This window comes from Stenella coeruleoalba, assembly GCF_951394435.1.
Source record: "Stenella coeruleoalba genome assembly, contig: scaffold_37, whole genome shotgun sequence".
Classification (NCBI taxonomy): domain Eukaryota; kingdom Metazoa; phylum Chordata; class Mammalia; order Artiodactyla; family Delphinidae; genus Stenella; species Stenella coeruleoalba.
The window spans coordinates 2,933,376-2,951,003 of record NW_027645927.1 but is presented as its reverse complement, the minus strand read 5'-3'; positions in this window follow the sequence as shown (position 1 = coordinate 2,951,003).

Genomic DNA, 17,628 nt, shown 5'->3' with positions numbered 1-17,628 from the left:
CTGGTGGTTGGTAGAATGACCAGCAGGGTGTAGGAATTAGGAGCAACTGGAGGTATATCCTCGGTGGCTTCACTGACTGTCCTGACATCCTTTACCAGGTCCCCAGCAGCCCATGGGGCTCTCGTGGTCAGACCAATCCCAGAATATGGAGCTCACCTGGGCAGGTACCCCACCCCCACCCCAGCCCACGGGGCTCTCGTGGTCAGGCCCCTCCCAGGATACAGAGCTACCCTTGCAGGTACCGTGGCAGGGCTGGGCACACAGGAACCGTGCACATAGCCCTCATTGCAGAGCACCCCCAGCTCACCTGTCGCTCAGAGCTGACACAGAGCACCTCAGAGCAGGACTTGAACTAACAAACAGCAGCTGCGACAGGTCTGTGACCCTGGGCATCACTCCATGAGGCCTCCCTCCACCTGGTCTTCCAGAGACTTCCACTGCACCCGGGGCACCAGGCCTCTGTCTCCAACCACCACCCACCCCTCCTCTGCCTGACTCCTGGGTTCCTCTCATTAGGAGAGGGTTTTCTTGAAGTTGTCTCCCACTCATGGGCCAGATAAAATGATTAGAAAACAAGCCAAAGCTGCAGCCCCTTGTCTATCCTGACTCTCAGGAGCCCACACCTGTTCCTTGGACCTGGCCGGTTCAGCAAGTTCCATTTTCTGCAACTGTGAGCCCCTGAGGGGTGATGATTGGCTGACCTGGGCAGCCTTACCGTGCCGGCCAGCCCTCCCCAGGTGTGCCTGGGTTGAGATCAATATAAATACCACTCCAGGCAGCAAGAGCCCCTGCAGCCGTGCCTGACGCCATTTTCTCTGCCCTGTCAGCAGTCTCGGGGCTGGGCTGGTGGGAGGGAGTGAGAGGCCACGGCTTTGTGGGTGGCCCAGTGTGTGTGGGGCTCTGCTGGACTTTCTGCAGCAGTTGCCAGGCTGCCACCTGCTAAAGAAGAGGATGTGTCACCCATACCTGCTGCTGGAATTTCTCCCTGGGCAGAGGTGAGGAAGGAAAAAAGCAGTGGGGGCAGGGACAGGACGGGTATCTCAGGCAGGGAAATGGAAATCTTCCAGAAGAGCACCCAGGGCCAGGACCATCCTGGCTGGCCTGCAGGCACCAAGTCGGCCGGCATGCTGTCACTCGTGTGGCTCTATGGCCCTTCCTCTAGGCTTTCAAGTCCTTGTATATATTCAGGTGTTTTACCTGGGACGGGTGGGAATAGTTCAGCAGCAACTGGCCTGGGGCTCAGCTCACGTTTACTCACAGATGCCTCGGCACGGTGCCCCAGCTTTGCAATGAGGACGCTTGTTGCGTGGGGGCTGCTGGCTGAATGGGAGACGATTCCCCACCACTGACCAACTTCAGAATTGTTTACAACTGGAGCAAGTGCCCTGATACGGTTTTCCTCTGTGTAACTGGTGGGTTCTGTGTTTTTTTTCTCTTTTTCGTTTTTGGTTCAAGGTAGATTTTATTCCTCTTTTTTGTATTTACAGATATAAGCATGGAAATAATTTATTCATATAAATACATGTATGTGCAGGGAATAATTGTTTTTTCTGTTTTATTTTTTAAATTTTACTTCTTTTTAATTTTGAATTTTATTTTATATTTTTATACAGCAGGTTCTTATTGGTTATCTATTTTATACATATAAATGTATACATGCCAATCCCAGTCTCTCAACCCCTCCCACCACCACCCCCCCAACAGCTTTCCCCCCTTGTTGTCCATACGTTTGTTGTCTACATCTGTTGCTCTATTTATGCCTTGCAAAATGGTTAATCTGTACAGTTTTTCTAGGTTCCACATATATGCATGAATATACAAGATTTGTTTTTCTCTTTCTGACTTACTTCACTCTGTATGACAGTCTCTAGATCCATCGACGTCTCTACAAATGACCCAATTTCATTCCTTTTCATGGCTTAGTAATATTCCATTTTATATATGTACCACAGCTTTATGCATTCGTCTGTCTGTGGGCATTTAGGTTGCTTCCATTACCTCGATATTGTAAATAGTGATGCAATGAACATTGCGGTGAATGACTCTTTTTGATTTATGGTTTTGTCTGGGTATATGTCCAGTACTGGGATTGCTGTATCATATGGTAATTCTATTGTTAGTTTCTTAAGAAATTCCATATTGTTCTCCATAATGACTGTATCAATTTATATTCCCAACAATAGTGGAAGAGGGTTCCTTTTCTCCACACCCTTTCCAGCATTTTTTGTTTGTAGATTTTCAATGATGCCTATTCTACCAGGTGTGAGGTGATACCTCATTGTTGAATCCATTTCGTTGAGCAAGGGGTAGCTCTTGTCTATTACATATTTGGCTTATGGAACGGTATCTGTGCTAATTTCAAACTCTGCTTTTATGCAGCACCCCAACTCACCTTCCCCTTAAGCAGGCATAAGTTGGTTTTCTAAACTTGAGACCCTGTTCTGTTTTGTAATTCAGTTCATGTGTAGCCAAGTTCACATTCCGTGTATTAGTGATACCTTATGATGTTTCTTTTTCTGTGTGACTTATTTCACTTAGAATCATCGTGCCTCAATGCACTCATTATGCTGGTACGGGCCTGGTGACATAGATTTCATTGCTGAGTGGTAATCTGTTGTACAGAAGTACCGCAACTTCTTTATCCATTATTTGCTCTCTGGGATATTTAACTTGTGCCGTAGAAGAGATTCCTGTAAAAAGAGCCGTCCCAGATTTTGGGGTTGCTGTGTCTTTTTGATATTAATTTCCCTAAGCTATAGGACCATAAGTGGAAGTGCCCTAGGCTCTGTTGCTTTGTTTTTTAGATGTTTCAGGAAACACCATACACTTCTCCCGAGTGTCTGTTGGCAATTTACATCCCGCCCATCAGCATAACAAGGCTCCCAGTTCTCCATGGCCTGTCCTGCCTTTCTGGATTTTACACTTTTTTCAGATGGCCCTTTTGACTGGGGGGAAGTGAGACTTCATTGTAGTGCAGATTTCCTTTGCAAGCTTGCTTGGTTGGCCAAAAAGGGCGTATGCGTTTTTTCCTGAATATATTCAGGAAAAAACGCATATGCCCTTTTGGCAAAGTGCATCATTGTGGACGTTCTGCCTCTTTTCCTACGCTTTCAATGCAATTCCAGTCTACCTCCTGAAATCGGTATCCTGCAATTCTGCCCCGCTTTCAAGTCCTCTTGGAAGCCTTACTTCAGTATATTTTTGGACGATAGCTGTCATTTATAACTCTGCAGGTTTGTGAATTACAGAGACCCTGAGCTCCTTTGTTCAACTCGCTTTCTTTTGAGCTGGCCGCAACACCGCAGGATGGCTTCAGGCCCTAATCTGGTTCCGGCACGGCACGCTGAGCCTTTGGTTATTTCCTCTTCCTGGTGGGAAATGAGAGTTAAATTTGCCCGTCCAGACACCTCCAGCTAGTCTCTCATTGGTTCTCCCTATTCCTGTTCATCTTCCGCAGAAATTGCAAACTGGGCCAAACAGGAGGTTAAAGGCGCTGACTCTCCAAGTTGGGAGAGTGTTAGTAAAGGGTCTGGAATGTTGCACCCGAGTACCAGGGGAGGAAAACTGAGACATATTTGAACACGTCTCCCGTTCACACGGTTGATCATACTCGAGGTTCCACATGCATGTTTTAGCTGAAGGAAGAATACCTTAAACCTGGAGAGTTGACACCCGTGGAATGGGTACCATGCAATATGACTTCTAAGGGTCTTCATTTGCTCACCGAACCTCTCCAATCCTATCACTGCTGCGTTTATGCCCCTGTACACACGCTTGATTCACTTTCAGAGACATAGCAATCCATAGGTTTTAAGATACTTACTAGTCAGGTACATTCTTAGGCGTTTAATATGGGGTGTTGAGTCCATTTCGTTGAGCAAGGAGTAGCTCTTGTCTATTCCATATTTGGCTTAAGGAACTTTATCTGTGCTCATTTCAATCTCTGGTTTTATGCAGCACCCCAACTCACCTTTCCCCTTAAGCAAGCAGAAGTTGGTTTTCTAAATTTGAGACCCTGTTCTGTTTTGGAATTCAGTTCCTGTGTAGCCAAGTTTACATTCCGTGTATTAGAGATATCTTTTGATGTTTCTTTTTCTGTGTGACTTATTTCAGTTAGAATCATCGAACCTGAATCCACTCATTATGCTGCTACGGGCCTGATGACATAGATTTCATTGCTGAGTGATACTGCATTGCACGTAAGTACCACAAGTTCTTTATCCATTTTTCACTTTCTGTGATATTGAACTTGTACGGTAAACGAGGTTCTTGTAAACAGAGGCGTCCCAAACTATGGGGTGGCTGTGTCTTTTTGATTTTAATTTCCGTAAGCTATAGGACCATAAGTGGAAGTGCCCTAGGCTCTGTTGCTTTGTTTTTTAGATGTTTCAGGAAACACCATACACTTCTCCCAAGTGGTTATTGGCAATTTACATCCCGCCCATCAGCATAACAAGGCTCCCAGTTCTCCATGGCCTGTCCTGCCTTTCTGGAGTTTACACTTTTTTCAGATGGCCCTTTTGACCGGGGGGAAGTGAGACTTCATTGTAGTGCAGATTTCCTTTGCAAGCTTGCTTGGTTGGCCAAAAAGGGCGTATGCGTTTTTTCCTGAATATATTCAGGAAAAAACGCATACGCCCTTTTTGGCCAAGTGCATCATTGTGGACGTTCTGCCTCTTTTCCTATGCTTTCAATGCAATTCCAGTCTACCTCCTGAAATCGGTTTCCTGCAATTCTGCCCCGCTTTCAAGTCCTCTTGGCAGCCTTACTTCAGTCTATTTTTGGACGATAGCTGTCATTTATAACTCTGCAGGTTTGTGAATTACAGTGCCCCTGAGCTCCTTTCTTCAACTCACTTTCTTCTGACCTGGCCGCAACACCGCAGGATGGCTTCAGGCCCTAATCTGGTTCCGGCACGGCACGCTGAGCCTTTGGTTAATTCCTCATCCTGGTGGGAAATTAGAGTTAAATTTGCCAATCCAGACTCCTCCCACTTGTCTCTCATTGGTTCTCCCTATTCCTGTTCATCTTCCGCAGAAATTGCAAACTGGGCCAAACAGGAGGTTAAAGGGACTGACTCTCCAAGTGGAGAGAGTGTTAGTAAAGCGTCTGGAATGTTGCACCGAAGTACCAGGGGACGAAAACTGAGACATATTTGAACACGTCTCCCGATCACATGGTTGATCATACTCTGGGTTCCACATGCATGTTTTAGCTGAAGAAAGAATACCTTAAACCTGGAGAGTTGAGACCCGTGGAATGGGTACCATGCAATATGACTTCAAAGGGTCTTCATTTGCTCACCGAATCTCTCCAATCCTATCACTGCTGCGTTTATGACCCTTGTATACACACTGGATTCTCTTTTGGAGACATAGCAATCCATAGGTTTTAAGATACTTACTAGTCAGGTACATTCTTAGGTGTTTAATATGCGGTGTGGAGTCCATTTCGTTGAGCAAGGAGAAGCTCTTGTCTATTCCATATTTGGCTTGAGGAACTTTATCTGTGCTCATTTCAATCTCTGGTTTTATGCAGCACCCCAACTCACCTTTCCACATAAGCAAGCATAAGTTGGTTTTCTAAATTTGAGACCCTGTTCTGTTTTGTAATTCAGTTCCTCTGTAGCCAAGTTTAAATTCCATGTATTAGTGATATTTTTTGATGTTTATTTTCTGTGTGACTTATTTCAGTTAGAATCACCATACCCGAATCCACTCATTATGCTGATACGGGCCTGGTGACATAGATTTCATTGCTGAGTGATATTGCTTTGTACATGAGTACCACAAATTCGTTATCCATTTTTCACTTTCTGTGATATTGAACTTGTACGGTAAACGAGGTTCTTGTAAACAGAGGCGTACCAAACTTTGGTGTGGCTGTGTCTTTTTGATTTTAATTTCCCTAAGCTATAGGACCATAAGTGGAAGTGCACTAGGCTCTGTTGCTTTGTTTTTTAGATGTTTCAGGAAACAGCATACACTTCTCCGGAGTGGCTGTTGGCAATTTACATCCCGCCCATCAGCATAACAAGGCTCCCAGTTCTCCATGGCCTGTCCTGCCTTTCTGGATTTTACAGTTTATTCAGATGGCCCTTTTGACCGGGGGGAAGTGAGACTTCATTGTAGTGCAGATTTCCTTTGCAAGCTTGCTTGGTTGGCCAAAAAGGGCGTATGCGTTTTTTCCTGAATATATTCAGGAAAAAACGCATACGCCCTTTTTCGCCAAGTGCATCACTGTGGACGTTCTGCCTCTTTTCCTATGCTTTCAATGCAATTCCTGTCTACCTCCTGAAATCGGTTTCCTGCAATTCTGCCCCGCTTTCAAGTCCTCTTGGCAGCCTTACTTCAGTCTATTTTTGGACGATAGCTGTCATTTGTAACTCTGCAGGTTTGTGATTTACAGTGCTCCTGAGCTCCTTTCTTTAACTCGCTTTCTTGTGACCTGGCCGCAACACCGCTGGATGTCTTCAGGCCCTAATCTGGTTCTGGCACGGCACGCTGAGCCTTTGGTTAATTCCTCTTCCTGGTGGGAAATGAGAGTTAAATTTGCCCGTCCAGACACCTCCAGCTAGTCTCTCATTGGTTCTCGCTATTCCTGTTCATCTTCCACAGAAATTGCAAACTGGGCCAAAGAGGAGGTTAAAGGGACTGACTCTCCAAGTGGGGAGAGTGTTAGTAAAGCGTCTGGAATGTTGCACCCGAGTACCAGGGTACGAAAACTGAGACATATTTGAACACGTCTCCCGATCACATGGTTGATCATACTCTAGGTTCCACATGCATGTTTTAGCTGAAGGAAGAATACCTTAAACCTGGGTAGTTGAAACCCGTGGAATGGGTACCATGCAATATGACTTCAAAGGGTCTTCATTTGCTCACCGAACCTCTCCAATCCTATCACTGCTGCGTTTATGCCCCTGTACACATGCTTGATTCTCTTTCGGAGACATAGCAATCCATAGGTTTTACGATACTTACTAGTCAGGTACATTCTTAGGCGTTTAATATGGGGTGTTGAGTCCATTTCGTTGAGCAAGGAGTAGCTCTTGTCTATTCCATATTTGGCTTAAGGAACTTTATCTGTGCTCATTTCAATCTCTGGTTTTATGCAGCACCCCAACTCACCTTTCTCCTTAAGCAAGCATAAGTTGGTTTTCTAAATTTGAGACCCTGTTCTGTTCTGTAATTCAGTTCCTGTGTAGCCAAGTTTCCATTCCGTGTATTACTGATATCTTATGATGTTTCTTTTTCTGTGTGACTTATTTCAGTTAGAATCATCATACCTGAATCCACTCATTGTGCTGCTAAGGGCCTGATGACACAGATTTCATTGCTGAGTGATATTGCTTTGTAAGTAAATACCACAACTTCTTTATCCATTTTTCACTTTCTGCGATGTTGAACTTGTACTGTAAACGAGGTTCTTGTAAACAGAGCCGTTCCAAACTTTGGGGTGGCTGTGTCTTTTTCATTTTAATTTCCCTAAGCTATAGGACCATAAGTGGAAGTGCCCTAGGTTCTTTTGCTTTGTTTTTTAGTTGTTTCAGGAAACATCATACACTTCTCCCAAGTGGTTCTTGGCAATTTACATCCCGCCCATCAGCATAACAAGGCTCCCAGTTCACCATGGCCTGTCCTGCCTTTCTGGATTTTACACTTTTTTCAGATGGCCCTTTTGACAGGGGGGAAGTGAGACTTCATTGTAGTGCAGATTTCCTTTGCAAGCTTGCTTGGTTGGCCAAAAAGGGCGTATGCGTTTTTTCCTGAATATATTCAGGAAAAAACGCATACGCCCTTTTTGGCCAAGTGCATCATTGTGGACGTTCTGCCTCTTTTCCTATGCTTTCAATGCAATTCCAGTCTACCTCCTGAAATCGGTTTCCTGCAATTCTGCCCCGCTTTCAAGTCCTCTTGGCAGCCTTACTTCAGTCTATTTTTGGACGATAGCTGTCATTTATAACTCTGCAGGTTTGTGAATTACAGTGCCCCTGAGCTCCTTTCTTCAACTCGCTTTCTTGTGACCTGGCCGCAACACCGCAGGATGGCTTCAGGCCCTAATCTGGTTCCGGCACGGCACGCTGAGCCTTTGCTTATTTCCTCTTCCTGGTGGGAAATGAGAGTTAAATTTGCCCGTCCAGACACCTCCAGCTAGCCTCTCATTGGTTCTCGCTATTCCTGTTCATCTTCCGCAGAAATTGCAAACTGTGCCAAACAGGAGGTTAAAGGCGCTGACTCTCCAAGTGGGGAGAGTGTTAGTAAAGCGTCTGGAATGTTGCACCCGAGTACCAGGGTATGAAAACTGAGACATATTTGAACACGTCTCCCGATCACATGGTTGATCATACTCTGGGTTCCACATGCATGTTTTAGATGAAGGAAGAATACCTAAAACCTGGGTAGTTGAAACCCGTGGAATGGGTACCATGCAATATGACTTCAAAGGGTCTTCATTTGCTCACCGAACCTCTCCAATCCTATCACTGCTGCGTTTATGCCCCTGTACACATGCTTGATTCTCTTTCGGAGACATAGCAATCCATAGGTTTTAAGATACTTACTAGTCAGGTACATTCTTAGGCGTTTAATATGCGGTTTTGAGTCCATTTCGTTGAGCAAGGAGTAGTTCTTGTCTATTCCATATTTGGCTTAAGGAACTTTATCTGTGCTCATTTCAATCTCTGGTTTTATGCAGCACCCCAACTCACCTTTACCCTTAAGCAAGCATAAGTTGGTTTTCTAAATTTGAGACCCTGTTCTGTTCTGTAATTCAGTTCCTGTGTAGCCAAGTTTCCATTCCGTGTATTACTGATATCTTATGATGTTTCTTTTTCTGTGTGACTTATTTCAGTTAGAATCATCGTACCTGAATCCACTCATTATGCTGCTACGGGCCTGATGACATAGATTTCATTGCTGAGTGATACTGCATTGTACGTAAGTACCACAAGTTCTTTATCCATTTTTCACTTTCTGTGATATTGAACTTGTACGGTAAACGAGGTTCTTGTAAACAGAGGCGTCCCAAACTTTGGGGTGGCTGTGTCTTTTTGATTTTAATTTCCCTAAGCTATAGGACCATAAGTGGAAGTGCCCTAGGCTCTGTTGCTTTGTTTTTTAGATGTTTCAGGAAACATCATACACTTCTCCCAAGTGTCTGTTGGCAATTTACATCCCGCCCATCAGCATAACAAGGCTCCCAGTTCTCCATGGCCTGTCCTGCCTTTCTGGATTTTACACTTTTTTCAGATGGCCCTTTTGACCGGGGGGAAGTGAGACTTCATTGTAGTGCAGATTTCCTTTGCAAGCTTGCTTGGTTGGCCAAAAAGTGCGTATGCGTTTTTTCCTGAATATATTCAGGAAAAAACGCATACGCACTTTTTGGCCAAGTGCATCATTGTGGACGTTCTGCCTCTTTTCCTATGCTTTCAATGCAATTCCAGTCTACCTCCTGAAATCGGTTTCCTGCAATTCTGCCCCGCTTTCAAGTCCTCTTGGCAGCCTTACTTCTGTCTATTTTTGGACGATAGCTGTCATTTATAACTCTACAGGTTTGTGAATTACAGTGCCCCTGAGCTCCTTTCTTCAACTTGCTTTCTTGTGACCTGGCCGCAACACCGCAGGATGACTTCAGGCCCTAATCTGGTTCCGGCACAGCACGCTGAGCCTCTGGTTATTTCCTCTTCCTGGTGGGAAATGAGAGTTAAATTTGCCCGTCCAGACACCTCCAGCTAGTCTCTCATTGGTTCTCGCTATTCCTGTTCATCTTCCGCAGAAATTGCAAACTGGGCCAAACAGGAGGTTAAAGGCGCTGACTCTCCAAGTGGGGGGAGTGTTAGTAAAGCGTCTGGAATGTTGCACCCGAGTACCAGGGGAGGAAAACTGAGACATATTTGAACACGTCTCCCGTTCACATGGTTGATCAACTTGGGTTCCACATGCATGTTTTAGCTGAAGGAAGAATACCTTAAACCTGGAGAGTTGAGACCAGTGTAATGGGTACCATGCAATATGACTTCAAAGGGTCTTCATTTGCTCACCGAACCTCTCCAATCCTATCACTGCTGCGTTTATGCCCCTGTACACATGCTTGATTCTCTTTCGGAGACATAGCAATCCATAGGTTTTAAGATACTTACTAGTCAGGTACATTGTTTGGCGTTTAATATGCGGTGTTGAGTCCATTTCGTTGAGCAAGGAGTAGCTCTTGTCTATTCCATATTTGGCTTAAGGAACTTTATCTGTGCTCATTTCAATCTCTGGTTTTATGCAGCACCCCAACTCACCTTTCCCCTTAAGCAAGCATAAGTTGGTTTTCTAAATTTGAGACCCTGTTCTGTTCTGTAATTCAGTTCCTGTGTAGCCAAGTTTACATTCCGTGTATTAGTGATATCTTATGATGTTTCTTTTTCTGTGTGACTTATTTCAGTTAGAATCATGATACCTGAATCCACTCATGGTGATGCTAAGGGCCTGATGACACAGATTTCATTGCTGAGTGATATTGCTTTGTAAGTAAATACCACAACTTCTTTATCCATTTTTCACATTCTGCGATGTTGAACTTGTACTGTAAACGAGGTTCTTGTAAACAGAGCCGTTCCAAACTTTGGGGTGGCTGTGTCTTTTTGATTTTAATTTCCCTAAGCTATAGGACCATAAGTGGAAGTGCCCTAGGTTCTGTTGCTTTGTTTTTTAGATGTTTCAGGAAACACCATACACTTCTCCCGAGTGGTTGTTGGCAATTTACATCCCGCCCATCAGCATAACAAGGCTCCCAGTTCTCCATGGCCTGTCCTGCCTTTCTGGATTTTACACTTTTTTCAGATGGCCCTTTTGACCGGGGGGAAGTGAGACTTCATTGTAGTGTAGATTTCCTTTGCAAGCTTGCTTGGTTGGCCAAAAAGGGCGTATGCGTTTTTTCCTGAATATATTCAGGAAAAAACGCATACGCACTTTTTGGCCAAGTGCATCATTGTGGACGTTCTGCCTCTTTTCCTATGCTTTCAATGCAATTCCAGTCTACCTCCTGAAATCGGTTTCCTGCAATTCTGCCCCGCTTTCAAGTCCTCTTGACAGCCTTACTTCAGTATATTTTTGGACGATAGCTGTCATTTATAACTCTGCAGGTTTGTGAATTACAGTGCCCCTGAGCTCCTTTCTTCAACTCGCTTTCTTGTGAGCTGGCCGCAACACCGCAGGATGGCTTCAGGCCCTAATCTGGTTCCGGCACGGCACGCTGAGCCTCTGGTTAATTCCTCTTCCTGGTGGGAAATGAGAGTTAAATTTGCCCGTCCAGACACCTCCAGCTAGTCTCTCATTGGTTCTCGCTATTCCTGTTCATCTTCCGCAGAAATTGCAAACTGGGCCAAACAGGAGGTTAAAGGGACTGACTCTCCAAGTCGGGAGAGTGTTAGTAAAGCGTCTGGAATGTTGCACCCGAGTACCAGGGTACGAAAACTGAGACATATTTGAACACGTCTCCCGATCACATGGTTGATCATACTCTAGGTCCACATGCATGTTTTAGCTGAAGGAAGAATACCTTAAACCTGGGTAGTTGAAACCCGTGGAATGGGTACCATGCAATATGACTTCAAAGGGTCTTCATTTGCTCACCGAACCTCTCCAATCCTATCACTGCTGCGTTTATGCCCCTGTACTCATGCTTGATTCTCCTTCAGAGACATAGCAATCTATAGGTTTTAAGATACTTACTAGTCAGGTACATTCTTAGGCGATTAATATGCGGTGTTGAGTCCATTTCGTTGAGCAAGGAGTAGCTCTTGTCTATTCCATATTTGGCTTAAGGAACTTTATCTGTGCTCATTTCAATCTCTGGTTTTATGCAGCACCCCAACTCACCTTTCCCCTTAAGCAAGCATAAGTTGGTTTTCTAAATTTGAGACCCTGTTCTGTTCTGTAATTCAGTTCCTGTGTAGCCAAGTTTACATTCCGTGTATTACTGATATCTTATGATGTTTCTTTTTCTGTGTGACTTATTTCAGTTAGAATCATCATACCTGAATCCACTCATTGTGCTGCTAAGGGCCTGATGACACAGATTTCATTGCTGAGTGATATTGCTTTGTAAGTAAATACCACAACTTCTTTATCCATTTTTCACTTTCTGCGATGTTGAACTTGTACTGTAAACGAGGTTCTTGTAAACAGAGCCGTTCCAAACTTTGGGGTGGCTGTGTCTTTTTGATTTTAAATTCCCTAAGCTATAGGACCATAAGTGGCAGTGCCCTAGGCTCTGATGCTTTGTTTTTTAGATGTTTCAGGAAACACCATACACTTCTCCCGAGTGTCTGTTGGCAATTTACATCCCACCCATCAGCATAACAAGGCTCCCAGTTCTCCATGGCCTGTCCTGCCTTTCTGGATTTTACACTTTTTTCAGATGGCCCTTTTGACCGGGGGGAAGTGAGACTTCATTGTAGTGCAGATTTCCTTTGCAAGCTTGCTTGGTTGGCCAAAAAGTGCGTATGCGTTTTTTCCTGAATATATTCAGGAAAAAACGCATACGCCCTTTTTGGCCAAGTGCATCATTGTGGACGTTCTGACTCTTTTCCTATGCTTTCAATGCAATTCCAGTCTACCTCCTGAAATCGGTTTCCTGCAATTCTGCCCCGCTTTCAAGTCCTCTTGGCAGCCTTACTTCAGTCTATTTTTGGATGATAGCTGTCATTTATAACTCTGCAGGTTTGTGAATTACAGTGCCCCTGAGCTCCTTTCTTCAACTCCCTTTCTTGTGACCTGGCCGCAACACCGCAGGATGGCTTCAGGCCCTAATCTGGTTCCGGCCCGGCATGCTGAGCCTTTGGTTAATTCCTCTTCCTGGTGGGAAATGAGAGTTAAATTTGCCCATCCAGACACCTCCAGCTAGCCTCTCATTGGTTCTCGCTATTCCTGTTCATCTTCCGCAGAAATTGCAAACTGGGCCAAACAGTAGGTTAAAGGTGTTGACTCTCCAAGTGGGGAGAGTGTTAGTAAAGCGTCTGGAATGTTGCACCCGAATACTAGGGTACAAAAACTGAGACATATTTGAACACGTCTCCCGATCACATGGTTGATCATACTCTGGGTACCACATGCATGTTTTAGCTGAAGGAAGAATACCTAAAACCTGGGTAGTTGAAACCCGTGGAATGGGTACCATGCAATATGACTTCAAAGGGTCTTCATTTGCTCACTGAACCTCTCCAATCCTATCACTGCTGCGTTTATGCCCCTGTACACATGCTTGATTCTCTTTCAGAGACATAGCAATCCATAGGTTTTAAGATACTTACTAGTCAGGTACATTCTTAGGCGTTTAATATGCGGTGTTGAGTCCATTTCGTTGAGCAAGGAGTAGCTCTTGTCTATTCCATATTTGGCTTAAGGAACTTTATCTGTGCTCATTTCAATCTCTGGTTTTATGCAGCACCCCAACTCACCTTTCCCCTTAAGCAAGCATAAGTTGATTTTCTAAATTTGAGACCCTGTTCTGTTCTGTAATTCAGTTCCTGTGTAGCCAAGTTTACATTCCGTGTATTACTGATATCTTATGATGTTTCTTTTTCTCTGTGACTTATTTCAGTTAGAATCATCATACCTGAATCCACTCATTGTGCTGCTAAGGGCCTGATGACACAGATTTCATTGCTGAGTGATATTGCTTTGTAAGTAAATACCACAACTTCTTTATCCATTTTTCACTTTCTGCGATGTTGAACTTGTACTGTAAACGAGGTTCTTGTAAACAGAGCCGTTCCAATCTTTGGGGTGGCTGTGTCTTTTTGATTTTAATTTCCCTAAGCTATAGGACCATAAGTGGCAGTGCCCTAGGTTCTGTTGCTTTATTTTTTAGATGTTTCAGGAAACACCATACACTTCTCCCAAGTGGTTCTTGGCAATTTACATCCCGTCCATCAGCATAACAAGGCTCCCAGTTCTCCATGGCCTGTCCTGCCTTTCTGGATTTTACACTTTTTTCAGATGGCCCTTTTGACCGTGTGGAAGTGAGACTTCATTGTAGTGCAGATTTCCTTTGCAAGCTTGCTTGGTTGGCCAAAAAGGGCGTATGCGTTTTTTCCTGAATATATTCAGGAAAAAACGCATACGCCCTTTTTGGCCAAGTGCATCATTGTGGACGTTCTGCCTCTTTTCCTATGCTTTCAATGCAATTCCAGTCTACCTCCTGAAATCGGTTTCCTGCAATTCTGCCCCGCTTTCAAGTCCTCTTGGCAGCCTTACTTCAGTCTATTTTTGGACGATAGCTGTCATTTATAACTCTGCAGGTTTGTGAATTACAGTGCCCCTGAGCTCCTTTCTTCAACTCGCTTTCTTTTGAGCTGGTCGCAACACCGCAGGATGGCTTCAGGCCCTAATCTGGTTCCGGTACGGCACGCTGAGCCTTTGGTTATTTCCTCTTCCTGGTGGGAAATGAGAGTTAAATTTGCCCGTCCAGACACCTCCAGCTAGCCTCTCATTGGTTCTCGCTATTCCTGTTCATCTTCCGCAGAAATTGCAAACTGGGCCAAACAGGAGGTTAAAGGCGCTGACTCTCCAAGTGGGGAGAGTGTTAGTAAAGCGTCTGGAATGTTGCACCCGAGTACCAGGGGAGGAAAACTGAGACATATTTGAACACGTCTCCCGTTCACATGGTTGATCATACTTGGGTTCCACATGCATGTTTTAGCTGAAGGAAGAATACCTTAAACCTGGAGAGTTGAGACCCGTGTAATGGGTACCATGCAATATGACTTCAAAGGGTCTTCATTTGCTCACCGAACCTCTCCAATCCTATCACTGCTGCGTTTATGCCCCTGTACACATGCTTGATTCTCTTTCGGAGACATAGCAATCCATAGGTTTTAAGATACTTACTAGTCATGTACATTCTTAGGCGTTTAATATGGGGTGTTGAGTCCATTTCGTTGAGCAAGGAGTAGCTCTTGTCTATTCCATATTTGGCTTAAGGAACTTTATCTGTGCTCATTTCAATCTCTGGTTTTATGCAGCACCCCAACTCACCTTTACCCTTAAGCAAGCATAAGTTGGTTTTCTAAATTTGAGACCCTGTTCTGTTCTGTAATTCAGTTCCTGTGTAGCCAAGTTTACATTCCGTGTATTACTGATATCTTATGATGTTTCTTTTTCTGTGTGACTTATTTCAGTTAGAATCATCATACCTGAATCCACTCATTGTGCTGCTAAGGGCCTGATGACACAGATTTGATTGCTGAGTGATATTGCTTTGTAAGTAAATACCACAACTTCTTTATCCATTTTTCACTTTCTGCGATGTTGAACTTGTACTGTAAACGAGGTTCGTGTAAACAGAGCCGTTCCAAACTTTGGGGTGGCTGTGTCTTTTTGATTTTAATTTCCCTAAGCTATAGGACCATAAGTGGAAGTGCCCTAGGTTCTGTTGCTTTGTTTTTTAGATGTTTCAGGAAACAGCATACACTTCTCCCGAGTGGTTGTTGGCAATTTACATCCCGCCCATCAGCATAACAAGGCTCCCAGTTCTCCATGGCCTGTCCTGCCTTTCTGGATTTTACACTTTTTTCAGATGGCCCTTTTGACCGGGGGGAAGTGAGACTTCATTGTAGTGCAGATTTCCTTTGCAAGCTTGCTTGGTTGGCCAAAAAGGGCGTATGCGATTTTTCCTGAATATATTCAGGAAAAAACGCATACGCCCTTTTTGGCCAAGTGCATCATTGTGGACGTTCTGCCTCTTTTCCTATGCTTTCAATGCAATTCCAGTCTACCTCCTGAAATCGGTTTCCTGCAATTCTGCCCCGCTTTCAAGTCCTTTGGCAGCCTTACTTCAGTCTATTTTTGGACGATAGCTGTCATTTATAACTCTGCAGGTTTGTGAATTATAGTGCCCCTGAGCTCCTTTCTTCAACTCGCTTTCTTGTGACCTGGCCGCAACACCGCAGGATGGCTTCAGGCCCTAATCTGGTTCCGGTACGGCACGCTGAGCCTTTGGTTATTTCCTCTTCCTGTTGGAAAATGAGAGTTAAATTTGCCCGTCCAGACACCTCCAGCTAGCCTCTCATTGGTTCTCGCTATTCCTGTTCATCTTCCGCAGAAATTGCAAACTGTGCCAAACAGGAGGTTAAAGGCGCTGACTCTCCAAGTGGGGAGAGTGTTAGTAAAGCGTCTGGAATGTTGCACCCGAGTACCAGGGGAGGAAAACTGAGACATATTTGAACACGTCTCCCGATCACATGGTTGATCATACTCTGGGTTCCACATGCATGTTTTAGCTGAAGGAAGAATACCTAAAACCTGGGTAGTTGAAACCCGTGGAATGGGTAGCATGCAATATGACTTCAAAGGGTCTTCATTTGCTCACCGAACCTCTCCAATCCTATCACTGCTGCGTTTATGCCCCTGTACACATGCTTGATTCTCTTTCGGAGACATAGCAATCCATAGGTTTTAAGATACTTACTAGTCAGGTACATTCTTAGGCGTTTAATATGCGGTGTTGAGTCCATTTCGTTGAGCAAGGAGTAGCTCTTGTCTATTCCATATTTGGCTTAAGGAACTTTATCTGTGCTCATTTCAATCTCTGGTTTTATGCAGCAACCCAACTCACCTTTCCCCTTAAGCAAGCATAAGTTGGTTTTCTAAATTTGAGAACCTGTTCTGTTTTGGAATTCAGTTCCTGTGTAGCCCAGTTTACATTCCGTGTATTAGTGATATCTTATGATGTTTCTTTTTCTGTGTGACTTATTTCAGTTAGAATCATCATACCTGAATCTACTCATTATGCTGCTACGGGCCTGATGACATAGATTTCATTGCTGAGTGATACTGCATTGTACGTAAGTACCACAAGTTCTTTATCCATTTTTCACTTTCTGCGATGTTGAACTTGTACTGTAAACGAGGTTCTTGTAAACAGAGCCGTTCCAAACTTTGGGGTGGCTGTGTCTTTTTGATTTTAATTTCCCTAAGCTATAGGACCATAAGTGGAAGTGCCCTAGGCTCTGTTGCTTTGTTTTTTAGATGTTTCAGGAAACACCATACACTTCTCCCGAGTGGCTGTTGGCAATTTACATCCCGCCCATCAGCATAACAAGGCTCCCAGTTCTCAATGGCCTGTTGCCTTTCTGGATTTTACACTTTTTTCAGATGGCCCTTTTGACCAGGGGGAAGTGAGACTTCATTGTAGTGCAGATTTCCTTTGCAAGCTTGCTTGGTTGGCCAAAAAGGGCGTATGCGTTTTTTCCTGAATATATTCAGGAAAAAACGCATACGCACTTTTTGGCCAAGTGCATCATTGTGGACGTTCTGCCTCTTTTCCTATGCTTTCAATGCAATTCCAGTCTACCTCCTGAAATCGGTTTCCTGCAATTCTGCCCCGCTTTCAAGTCCTCTTGGCAGACTTACTTCAGTATATTTTTGGACGATAGCTGTCATTTATAACTCTGCAGGTTTGTGAATTACAGTGCCCCTGAGCTCCTTTCTTCAACTCGCTTTCTTGTGACCTGGCCGCAACACCGCAGGATGGCTTCAGGCCCTAATCTGGTTCCGGCCCGGCATGCTGAGCCTTTGGTTAATTCCTCTTCCTGGTGGGAAATGAGAGTTAAATTTGCCCGTTCAGACACCTCCAGCT